The 12,589-nt window shown below is 36.0% G+C and overlaps 1 long non-coding RNA gene across 3 annotated transcripts; it reads left to right on the forward strand.

Annotated features, from left to right (window-relative positions):
• The first annotated feature begins 2,630 nt into the window (after positions 1-2,630).
• Positions 2,631-6,090, forward strand: LOC110730585. 3 transcript variants are annotated; one of them, XR_002513100.1, is made up of 6 exons: positions 2,631-2,760; positions 2,849-2,950; positions 3,075-3,790; positions 3,905-4,490; positions 4,592-4,701; positions 4,808-6,090. It is a non-coding gene; the product is annotated as an uncharacterized LOC110730585 (long non-coding RNA). The 3 variants fall into 3 exon arrangements; XR_002513099.1 differs by lacking the exon at positions 2,631-2,760 and having other exon boundaries at positions 2,793-2,950; positions 3,905-4,100; positions 4,177-4,490; XR_002513098.1 differs by lacking the exon at positions 2,631-2,760 and having other exon boundaries at positions 2,793-2,950.
• Positions 6,091-12,589: the final 6,499 nt, after the last annotated feature.

Below are 12,589 nucleotides of genomic sequence, written 5' to 3' on the forward strand. Positions count from 1 at the left end.
TGGGACCAATCCCTCAGAAATATCAATCTTTCACGTCGAGGTCGAAGGCAACATCGAGCTTGGCTAGGAGTATTCAAGTCTCGCAAAGGTCGTATGGTGTGTGATGTGTTTAGGCTAAGGCCAAGAAAGAGAGAGAGAGAGAGAGGGAAGCTTATAGCGATTAGGATGATGATTGTTGGTGAATGAAAACGAAGGAAAACGACCCTATTTATAGGAAAAAACGAGAGAAAAGATTAGAAAAAGAGTCAGAATCCGACTCGAAGTAAAACGCTTTTCATCGCGTAATGATGGTTTAATCGCGTCGCGATGCTTATATCGTTGCGTGATATTAGCATCGCTGTGCGATATTTCCATCGCTGCGCGATGCTTTTCAAAAAATAAGATCCGTACGGAATCCAACTTCCAATCAAATTGGGTTAGTCGAATATCCGTACTTATCATTATTTTATCAGAATTAAATATATTAAAAACAAGTGTTTTATCCGAAGTAAAATTCTTAGATTTTATCTTTTCAAAAACAGGATAAATTAGAACCTTTTAGAGGATTCTAGAAGCTAATAATAAATCCTAAGGGTTTTAGAAATGATGTTTAAGGTTAATGGACCCTCCACATGATCATTGGGTCCGTAGGTAAGGCTCGGTTTGGGCTCGGTTTAGTATTTTGGCCATAAGTTCCACATTATAACTCGGATTTGGGCTTATAATATATCGTTGGAAAGATCTTTTCAAGCCCCATCCAACTACACAATTATTAAACCCAGATTATGGACCAAACTAAACTGGATTGGACGTTTTATAAAGAGGACACGAAATGAATGATTTTAAGGGACACGAAATGAACTATTTTGGGTTAAAATACACGAAATAAATGATTTTGGCTAAAAATATTTTAAGAAAGGTTAGAAACGGTCAAGGTCAAAGGGAACTTCACGATACTCTTCAACTCTTCACCTAACTCCTTAATCAAAGACGTGAAAGGTACTCATCACTGGGTTTGGTTTTTGGGGAGACACAATCAGGTGTCTACAGTTCGGAACCACGAAAGGAGGATTGAGGATGATGGTACGAAGTGAGTCATGGAGTCATATTCTCCCGTATTGGCTTCTGCTCGATTCTTATTGTGAAAAGTATTTCTTGCAATCTCAAAGGCATACAAATAAAGATTCAATTTACTCCAAACTAGATTAGGCTAAATTGGGTGAATATGAATGCAACACATAATTCTAAAATATTTCTGATCACTTCAATTAACAGCAAGATTAAAAAGGAACCTAAACCGGTCGTCCAAATTATCTTATTAGTCGTTATATTCAATTACATATTCCCTTTAAACATGCAATGTGGTAATCATCCATATATAAAATAAGCAATAACATTGTAAGCAATTTAACCATAATAACAACGATTAATATATGACAAACATAATAGAAATCGTTAGTTTTATAATAGGAACAAAAGGAACATGGTTCCTTACTTTGATTGCATTTGCTTGCAACTATAAAACAATAAACACGTTAGTACCTTTAAGGAAATTAATAAACAATAATGGAAATTAAATCAAATGAAACTAAAATTGATTTGGGGCTAAACCCTCAAATAGGGCTACCTTTCACGCCTTGGCTTCAGTACGGAATTTTAGGTAAAGTATGGACTCCGGGGAGTGCTTAAGGGATGAATTGTGAAATAAGGAAGGCAAGTATTTAGGGTAGAGCATAAAAGAGGAAGAGAGTATCAATTGGTTGCTGCCACGAAACTCGTAAATGAGCTTCGTATTTATATAGGAAATGTGAAGGATGCAGTCCGGAACCCATGAATACAAGCGTCGCTGAAGAAAAAGGTACCGTGGCATGGTACCAAATTCTATCATTTCTAGAAAAGAAAGCACGTGAAAAGAACCTGGAAAAATCTTGGTGCCGTGGTGCGGCACTAGTACTGAGGCAAGGCACTTTGTAATGTGGCACGGTATTTTGTACCGTTACGCGGTACTTTTCAGTTTTTATGCGTTTTTAAAACATCCATAACTTTTGAACCGTAACTTGGAAAAAGACATAAATTATATCATTGGAAAGATATTTAAGTCTACTTTCAAGCCCAATTAGAATCAGGTCAAAAACTTTTGTAGATTTTATGATATGGCTGTTTTAGTGCAAGGGTGTCGGTTTTGGGCCAAATTTTAGTGTTTTGCTCATATCTTCTTTGTTTTAAATCGCAATTGGGCTTATGATTTAATTGGAAAGCTTATTTCAATGCCTATCCAACAAAATAATATTTAAATCAAAATTATGGGGCCACAAAATCAGTTTTTCCCATTTTTGGATTATGGTCACAAAAAGAGAAAAAAACTTTATGGCTTGGGGAAATGGGCTAGGAATTGGATTCGTTTAGGTGGAATACTATCTCCATTTCATATTTTTTGCAACTTTTGAATATTTCATATCTCACAAATAATACCCCAAAGTTGCAAAAAATATGAAACGGAGGTGGTAAATGAAATGTTGGGCTAAGGTTATGGTTTTAAGCACTTTGCAGATTTAATACGCAACCCGACCCATAATGGTAGTGAAAGATTGTTCATCATCGGGTTTGGTTTTGGGGAGACATTTTTAGGTGTCTACACATATGTTCTATCTTGACCATCTACACCGACCTCCTGTCAAGTGGGGTGTTTTACCAAGAATAAAGGTGTGGACGCCGGCTGAATTGTCCATGGCTATGAAAGAAGACAAATGGAGAACGTCTGACGATTACGGAAAGTTCAAGGTTTATGCTTTTCCTTTTTTTTTATTACACTTGGTTTAATTTTTATTTTAGAACTGTAAAAACTAAAAAAAAAAAAAAAAAAAAAAAGGAACTGTTGTTTCAGTCTGCCCCAATTGCATTTGGAGAGGAGGATCATCCATGTGCAGTTCGAGACTTCTCGAGGACATTAGTGTAGAAGGTGGCTGCTAAGGTAACATAGCAACATATATATGCAGTCTCTTTGTTTGTTATATGTACAGGTTATAGGTAATTGGAGGTATTTTATTTTGTCTGTTTTTTTCATCTTATTTTTGCAATTATAATTGTAATTGCAGGTAGTGAAGCTGTTAAAACCTCAATTGGAGAGGATGGTCACTGATGTAGTGAGGAATGAGGCCCAACCTCCGAAATATGAGTCTAGACAGAGCAAGTCAAGGCGGTATGTTCGATTTATGTTTGATGATGATGAGGAGGTTGGACCTAGTCAAGTGTTTTAAATCATTGACCCTTAGAGTTCCAAATCTCAGGAGGACCATCCTGAGAAGTCTAAATCTGTTGAGAAGTTTAAATCTGTGGAGGAGGAGAATTTTACTGACAATGAGAAATCTGAGGAAAGATCTAAGAAGAATTCTCCTAAGAAGGAGAAATCTAAGGATGAGGAGAGATTTGAGAAGAATTCTCCTGAGAAGGAGAAATCTCCTAAGAAGATCTACTCATGAGGAGAGATCTCCTCATAAGGAGAGATCTTCTGAGGAGGAGAATGACAAAACTAAGGGGAATGAGAATCTGATGGTGTGGAGGTGGACAAAGGGAATGGGAAGGAGATATCTTGTGAGCCTGTTCGTGAAGAAACTCCATCTCGAGCGGATGTACCGAGTGAGGGGTTGTTTGTTCATCCACCTCATGAAAAGCGTAGAATGAGGGAGAAGAGACCTTTGAAGCCAACAAATGTCAGTTTGATTTTTGGACTCCCTAACACTACCAAACAATCAATTTTGGAGAAAAGGTTTCTAGATTATGTTCGTTCGTTTTGGTTAGTACGAAGTGAAAGGTATAACACATATATTGAAATGCCTTACTTGAATTTTTCAATAATTTCCATTTTTTTTGTCCTTCAACTTAGGAATTCTTATGTATTTGTGGGTTATATTTCTGGATTAAGCAGGTACTGTCCAGTGCTTGTTCAATGCAATGGTGTTGATGCCACCCTTAAAGATTGCTACCATGTTTTGATGGTGAAGAAGTGCATGAGTACTGGCTATGTCCGTATGGCTTCTAAGTTGTACACAAGACAATGGGAAGTTGAGCAATTCCCTAGCAAGAGCAATTCCCTAGCAATTCTCATGTCTCCTAACTTCTCGGTAAATGCTTTATATGCCTTTTATTGGTTCCTATGACATATTAAATGCAGCTAATGTGTTTGTGCTTTTACAATAGAATCGAGCTTTGTCATCTACTAACAAATACCAGGTAGCCCTTCGGCACTGGAATGCAATTGCAAATATTCCACTTGGTGAATTGCTAGTTGTAAGGCCTTAAATAAATCAACTCCTTCCCCTTGTAATTATTATTATTTGTCATGCTTCCATTTACTGATGTCGTCATGTGTCTATGTGAAGATATTTGTACCTATGTTAAAAAACGATCATTAATGGTGCGCGATGTTTGATTTGCAAGCAAAGACAAGGCGGTACATTGATAATATGTACTTAGAGTCGTGGGTCGCTCACTAGTCTGATTGTGTCAGTTTGGTATGTGCTTAGTTGTGTGGATTGGATTTGTATTTTACTTGAATCCAATCAAGCATTTATGCCATTATTTACTGGGTTTTTTTTTTTTTTTTTTTAAGCAGACCAATGTTGTAGATGTGCTGATCAATTCCCTGCGGCATTCGCAATGAAAGCTTGGACAAATCGCAGCGTGGCCTCAAAAGGTTGTACAAATCTTGGACCGCACAGATCAGTAAGTGTACAAAATTTATGTTTTTGCTGTGCTTTGATGTTGCATATGCTGTAATCATTCCTTTATTATGAATTTAATATGACCTTCACTTGTACATGTCAAGCAGATCATGTGGGGTATTCATGCTTGCGTGCATAAAAGCCTGTGCATATCAGATACAGACTAAGTGGAGCATTATGAGTACATCTTTCTTCTCATTCTTGTTAAATTTTTGTTAATGTAGCATGGTTAATATGCAGCATGCTTAACTTATATTCGCCATGCTTTTGTTGTATAGAAGGATAAATTGAAGCGTGCACAAATATAACAGAAACCCAGTAGCATATAAGCATTACAGATTGTATAATGCAATACATTACAAAAGGTAAATTATTAATACATAGAACATACTATGCAAAATGCAAGATAGATCACTGAAATATGCCACATAAGTCACTTCATATTTCAATTTCTTCCCATTCATCCGATGACCAATCGTCATTTGGGATATTTTGTCTTGCCGAATCATACTCGTCATCCCTTAATAGTTCATATGAAGGCACATGTTGAACTTCTCCAAATATCCGTGTGGGTAATTATCGAAATCAAATGCAATGAAATCCCTAACTTCAGTAGTGTAGTAATTGTTGTTTGCTCAGCCATGGTTCACTTGAATTTCTTGTATTTTGACCCGTTTAAGTTGTTTTGATACGGATCATTCTTGTATGTCCTTAGCCACACATAGGTTACACTCCATTCTATTTTGAAGACTTGTCCACCGCGTTCATCAACTTCGTCCTTAAACCTATTTATGTCCCTCCCCAAAATAACTAACCCCCAAATTTTTTGGATTTCTCATTCTCCATTAACATGACCATTATTGCTTCTCTCCACCTATCTATTGGCATGAACAACTTCATGAACTTAATAAAATACCGGTGATACGTAGGATAATTCTTGCACTTGATGAGTCTCCAACGTAACACCCTAGAAATTCTTCCCTTTAAAATACCTGTTTTGCCCTTTTCAAAATACGAAATAGGAAATACTACGATATTACCGCCACCGTGATAACGGTTAAGGCAATTATCAAAGACACAGAGCGGAAGACTCGTTTCAAAAACCATTAAAAAATAAAACCAACTTCAAAAGTCAAACCAAAAAAAAGTAAATCAAATCAAAGTCAAACAAAGTCAACCTACAACTTGGAACCATTATAGGCCCTTTCAAACCCAAACCAAATAATTTTAAACGTTGCGTTAGTCTCACAAGCAAATAAAAAATAATTAAAGCTAATTAAACATATCATATTCTTATAGAAACTATGCAAGATTCTCTCTTCACTCATGCCCCAACATGTATATGCTTCATCACCTGAAAAGCTTCTCTTTAAGTACTTTGTCCCCACTACTCGCCATTTGAAATGGGTCGTCGTATGGCCAAGATAAAGACAAGGCTAAACAAGCATACAAACACACAATCAGCAATGCTGAGTACATAAGCGTAAATGAAACACACTAACATGCTTACAACCTAGCATCAAGCAACTTACCGTTTTGCACCTGTTTACAAGCATACAACATACAGCTCAAACAATAGACAATTAAATTGCTTATTTATTTGATTACGCATCAAACGAGTTTCCCACCAAATCCCAGCCCTAAAGAATTGGGGTAAACTACTTCGGGAGCTAACCGGATAGCCATAAATGTTACTTGTGAGTGACGGACATCATGCGCATAAAATAATAAAAGGAAAATACAGCGTCCTATACTCCCAGTAGAAGCTATAGTTAAATATAAAACCCCATAACTTCCCCCGTATGTTCATACTCGAGGTATATAAGTTCCAAGAGTTTTGGTGCGTAATCTCTTTCACTTTACGTTGATTACATATTTTAGACTTGGTGATCAGATGACTCTCAATCCACAACAAAATCAATCAACATGAATTATTCAAGCAATCAAACATTCAATTCTTGAATATTTAGTGATCACATTTAATTTAATGTTGAACCCTTTTAAAACTACCTCTGTGTAGAAACACTTTAAACGCATAAAGCACTGCAAATCCTATCCCTCGGTGTTTAGAGCAACTTAAGTGCACTTAGGCACCTCCATACATTTTATTCCTGTGTACTAAGACACTTGATAGGTTAATTCCCATGCTTATAGCGTCAATAAAATTATATGAACCATAATATAATTCCCTTTTTAAATTCCAAACTAAATTAAACAATTAGTTTAATTAAACATGCCTTCAATCATGCCAATAATAAAAGTGTGGTCCATATATAACATACCAACATAATTAATTCCACTCAATAATTCATTCAGCCAAGCATGCCTCGTAAATAAGTCATCAATTCCAATCTAATATCCACAATTCAATTCAATCCAACAATTCCGACCAAATCCTAACATGATACTAGTTTGAAATCAATCAAAATAAATCCTAGCATGCTTCTACACGCTTAAATAATATCGAGTACGCGTATATACCACGAATATGATCTCAAAATTGCCACGACTATACAAAATCACTCACTTGGAAGTCTCCTACAACCCACAAATACCAAGAGACATTAATACCCACTCTAATTAAATTTCAGCAATATAAACTCACTTTAAAACACTTTTAAACCTCTTTAAACATGCTGAAAATTATTTATAACTACTTAGTTTTATTCCCAATTAATGGGTAATTAAAATCCTTTCAAGAAAACCTTAATTTAGCCTCTACATAAAAATTCCAGCAATACAAAAACCCTTAAACTTGCTGTAATTTAGTTTAAAAACATTAATTTCAATAGTACTAATCAACTATACTTTAATTCATTCTTTCAATAAACATCAATTTAGAAACCTAGGGTTTATCAATTTGGGGCTTTTCCATATAAAAACCAAAATAAATTTGAAAATTATGTATATTAGTCATCATTAAAAACATCATAAATTCATCATGCAACACCCAAAATCAATAATTAATCAAAGCTAGATTGAATTTAAAACAAGAAGAAGTTTTTTTTTTCTTGAAACAGCACACATACAAGGGAAGGGGAGGACAGTTGCTGCCGCCTCCCCACGGCTGCTGCTGCTGCCGACAAGTACTGGCGGCGACCGACTATGGTGGTGGTGGTAGAAGCCGGCCACCATGGTGGTGTGTGTGGTGGTGCCTGTGATGATAAAAGGGGAAGGGAAAAATTAAGGGGAAAAATAAGTAGAGAGAGAGAGAGAGAGAGAGAGACTTTACCTCTTTGAAATTATCACCTTGGGCAAAATCTGATTTTTGCCTTTGGGTGAGTATTTATACTCCTCTCTAAAACCCTCTTTCTACTTGATCTTCCTTTTTTACCCTTAATGATTTCCACTTTCACTCAAATGGTCTTTTGACTTTATTTAAAATTCCTTTGACTTTAAAACTCCTTCATAAATTTAATGTGCCCCAAAGTTTACAAATATTAAAAATAAAATATTTCCAAACCATATAAATAAATAATAAATGGGTTTTTCATTTAAATACATCTTTTTAAATATCAAAATACCATAAATAATTCATTTCAATTTATTTAAGTACATTATAAAATGATACTTTAATATATAAACCGTATAAAAATGTGGGGTATTACAGTCTACCCCCCTTAAAAGAAGTTTCGTTTTATAAAAACAAAACCCACACTCCATGAGTGAAAGAATACTAACTTTTGAAAACCTTTTTCCTCATTTTGTGTAATATTGTTGTACTCATTTACCTTTAATGTCTTCTTGGAACCAAAAATACTCGAAATTACCGTTAATAATGTGTAAACAGCACTAAAATTAGTTAGATTCAGGGAAAAAGAGCGAAATTCTACCGCATTCTACCCCCTTAAAGAAAACGAGTTACGTCCCCGTAACTCAACATACCTAAAACAACTCAGGGTACTTCTTTCTCATCTCATCCTCGGCTTCCCAAGTTGCTTCCTCATACTCTTGGTTAGACCATAGCACCTTAATTAACAATCTTACCTTCCTTATTGCGTGTACTACGCACTTTGCTGTCAAGTATCTTGGCAGGTCTTTCCTCATAAGTTAAGCTGATCTAATTCAATTGTTTCGGGATGTAATACGTGTGACTTTTCAAGTATATACCTTCTCCATTGTGATACATGGAACACATCATGCACCTTACTTAACTCCATAGGTAAGGCCAACCTATAGGCTACTTTGCCTATTCTTTGTAATATCTCATATGGACCAATATACTTTGGGCTAAGTTTCCCTTTCTTCTCAAATCTCATGACACCTTTCATTGGCAACACCTTCAACAACACCTTGTCACCAACTTCAAACTCTTCTTCCCTACGCTTCAAATCTGCATAACTCTTTTGACGGTCCTACGCCGCTTGAATCATAGCTTGAATTTCCTTCACTTGCTTGACTATATCTGTAGGGAATTTTTCATTTCCGACCTACATGTGGGTCATGTTTTTAGGCATGCCGGCGCTCCAAGGAAAAGAAGCTAGAGAAAAGAGTCGCCAACAAGTTTTAGGAACTTCTAAACCGTTCACGATTGTGAAGGTTACACCCCATTCACAATCACAGAGATTGCTAACTCCATAGTGGTCTGGAACCATGACCGGATGTTCGGGGATGATGGTATGAATTCAACCTTCAAAGAGATCATACCAACTCTAAATAGGCCTCTACTTAATTCTTATTGATATTCATGTGCGCTTTTCGATCAACATACACTCATCAAATTAATCCTAATCCTGTTTGATCTATGTTGGTTGATTATTGATGCACAATTAAATCTAATATTAGTGATCACTTGAATTAAAAATTAAGCCTAAATTCAATTATTAATTATCTTATTAGGTGTGATTTCAATTACAAATTCCCTTTAAACCTACAAAAAGGGGCGTGATCAAGCAATAACAACAAATGATTGATAATCAAGCAACATATAATTAACATCATGATCACCATCATAAAAATATCATCAAAACATCGTTAATAGTAAGATCCTAGGCATGATACTAAACAGATTAATAACAATCCTAGCATGTTACTATTAACAAAATCAACATATTATCCTAAACATGATTTCTATTCCAAAAGAGAGTAATTAAATAATTAAACTACTCACTTTGATGCTTCGACCTTCTTTCTATTAAAACAATACACACGTTAGTGAACTTTAAGAAAGCGAAATCAATAAAGTAAATAATTAACTAAATTAATTAAGAATTGAAATATAGATTTGGGACCAAACCCTCAGAAATATTAACCTTTCATGTTGAGGTCGAAGACAACGTCGAGTGTGGTTTGGAGTATTCGAATCACGCAAAGGAAGTATGGTGGATGATTGGGATGTATCAAAGATGTGTTTAGGCTAAGAACATAGGAATTTCGGGAATTTGTGTGTTGATGATTATTGACGATGATTGTATTTAATTGTTAATGATTGTGACTGGCTTGAAAACGGGAAAAACAACCTCTATTTATAAGTAAAAAAAGAGAGTCGAATCGATCAAAAAAGATCAGAAGTTCTAAATAAAATAGAACTTCTCTGTCGCGGCGCGATAGGTTTGTCGCAACGCATTGGCCCTTGTCGTGTCGCGACAGAGTTGACGCGGCGCGTTGGACCTGTCGCTGTGCAATGGTTCCAAAATATATCCAAGTTTTCTATGCGAATATATCCGAACGTGTTTGAATTCGAATAGGATAAATATTATCACATGAGAAGTTTTATTCAATCTCGAATTTCTTTAATCTTTATCTTTTCAGAAAGGATAGATTAGAATTAACTAGAGGATTCTAACTAATTTAGGTTTAGGAATGTGATCATATAGGGCCTAAATTACTTGGGCTCTATATAATCATTGGGTCGTACTAGAGGTGGACCTAGGCTCGGTTTGGGCTCGGTTTAGTATTTTGGCCATAACTTATTCGTTTTAAGTCGGATTTGGGCTTATAACATATCGTTGGAAAGTTCTTTTCAAACCCCATTCAACTAAAAAATAATTGGACTGGGAACATGGACCAAAAATAATTAGATTGTACGTTTTTATAATTTGGGCACGAAATGAATGTTTTAAGGACACAAAATGAATGATTTTGGATTTATGGACACAAAATGAATGATTTTGGATTTAAACACTTTGGGTAAGGTTAGTAATATGGTATAGGAGAGCATTTTCTAGGAATTCCAGAACTCCACAAGTATCTCCTGTTGAAATAATAAGTGTGGACCCACTTTATCCAGAGGCTGTCAGCTTTGTGAGACAGGTCCCACAGAATTTTAGTTACAGCAGCAGAATTCTAGTCACTCAAAGATGTAATATTCCAGCCACCACAAGACTTAGGGAGGTAGAGAAACTTCCAGGCAACAAGAGCTTTCTGGGAAAAATTACCCTTCCCGGTCTAGAGGAAGCACCTCAGTTTAGCTTCCATTTTATTTAAGAATCTTCTTAGGCAGGATAAAGATTTGTGCCTAGTAGGTTTGAATCCCAAACAAGGAACTTTTAATAAGCTGCAATCTCCCTGCATAAGATAAGATCCTAGCAGCCCAGGATTCAATCCTAGAAGTGATCCTTTCAACTAAAGGCCTACATTGAGAAACAGTAAGTTTCTTTGAAGAAAGTGGGACTCCTAGACACTTGAAAGGAATACTACCTGCAACCATACCAAGAATATGCAACAACTCAGCCTGAACAGTATCATCAATTCCCCCAAAATAGGCATCACTCTTATGCTGATTAGCAAAAAGACCAGAAGCTTGAGAAAACTCCTGAAAAGCAGTCACCAACAGCTGCATAGAGATAGCATCAGCTCTAGCAAATAAGAGAAGGTCATCTGCAAACATTAAGTGAGTAGGATTGAGTTTTTCACATCTAGGTTGAAAATTAAACTCAGGATTAGACACCATTTCCTGTAGGCACTTAGACAAATATTCCATGCAAATGGCAAAAAGGAAAGGTGACATAGGATCACCTTACCTTAAACCTTTTTTAGCAGGAAAAGGGAGGGTAGGAAAGCCATTGATAAGAATAGAATAAGAGACAGTGCTAACACATCCTATAATCCAAGTGATTACTCTATTAGGAAAGCCAAGTTCACCAAGAACAGTCTCAAGGAAACTCCACTCAACTGAGTCATAGGTCTTCTTGAGATCAACCTTGAGCATGCACCTAGGAGTAATAAATTTGTGAGAGTAACCCTTGATCAATTCCTTAGACAAAATAATGTTATCACCAATATGTTTGCCTGGGATAAAACTAGCCTGAGATTCATTAATCACAAAGCCAACCACTCTAGACAGCCTACTAGTGATAACCTTGGAAATGAGCATATACACCATGGTACAGCAAGCTATAGGCCTGAAGTCTATTACATATGAGGGATTCTGCACCTTAGGCACTAAGGTTATGGTAGTACAATTCCATTGCTTAGCCATTTTGCTAGTGTGAAAGAAATGCAACACAACTTTATATACATCATGCTTTATAATAGGCCAAGCTTTCTTAAAGAAGACAACATTAAACCCATCAATTCCAGGAGCCTTTTCATTATTCAGAGCAGCATCAATCTCAGCATGAGAAACATCAGCAGACATAATACCAATGCATCTGAATCCAACTATTTGCCCCTCCTCATAGTGACCAAATCAACAGCAAGGAGAACATTAGCTCTGGACCCCAACAGATCCTTATAGAATCTGACTATTTCATCAGAGATCAAACCAGGATCCTTAATAAGAACGTCATCTTCAGTAAAAAAATAGAGTTGATCCTGTTCCTATGCTGCCTTTGTTTCATAATCGAAAAGAAGTAGTGTGAATTTGAGTCACCAAGAGTAATCTAATCCACTCTAGACTTTTGCTTATAAATACATTAATTTCTTGAATCCCCGACCAGTATTTAACT

The sequence above is a fragment of the Chenopodium quinoa genome, unplaced genomic scaffold, assembly GCF_001683475.1.
Source record: "Chenopodium quinoa cultivar QQ74 unplaced genomic scaffold, ASM168347v1, whole genome shotgun sequence".
Classification (NCBI taxonomy): Eukaryota; Viridiplantae; Streptophyta; class Magnoliopsida; order Caryophyllales; family Amaranthaceae; genus Chenopodium; species Chenopodium quinoa.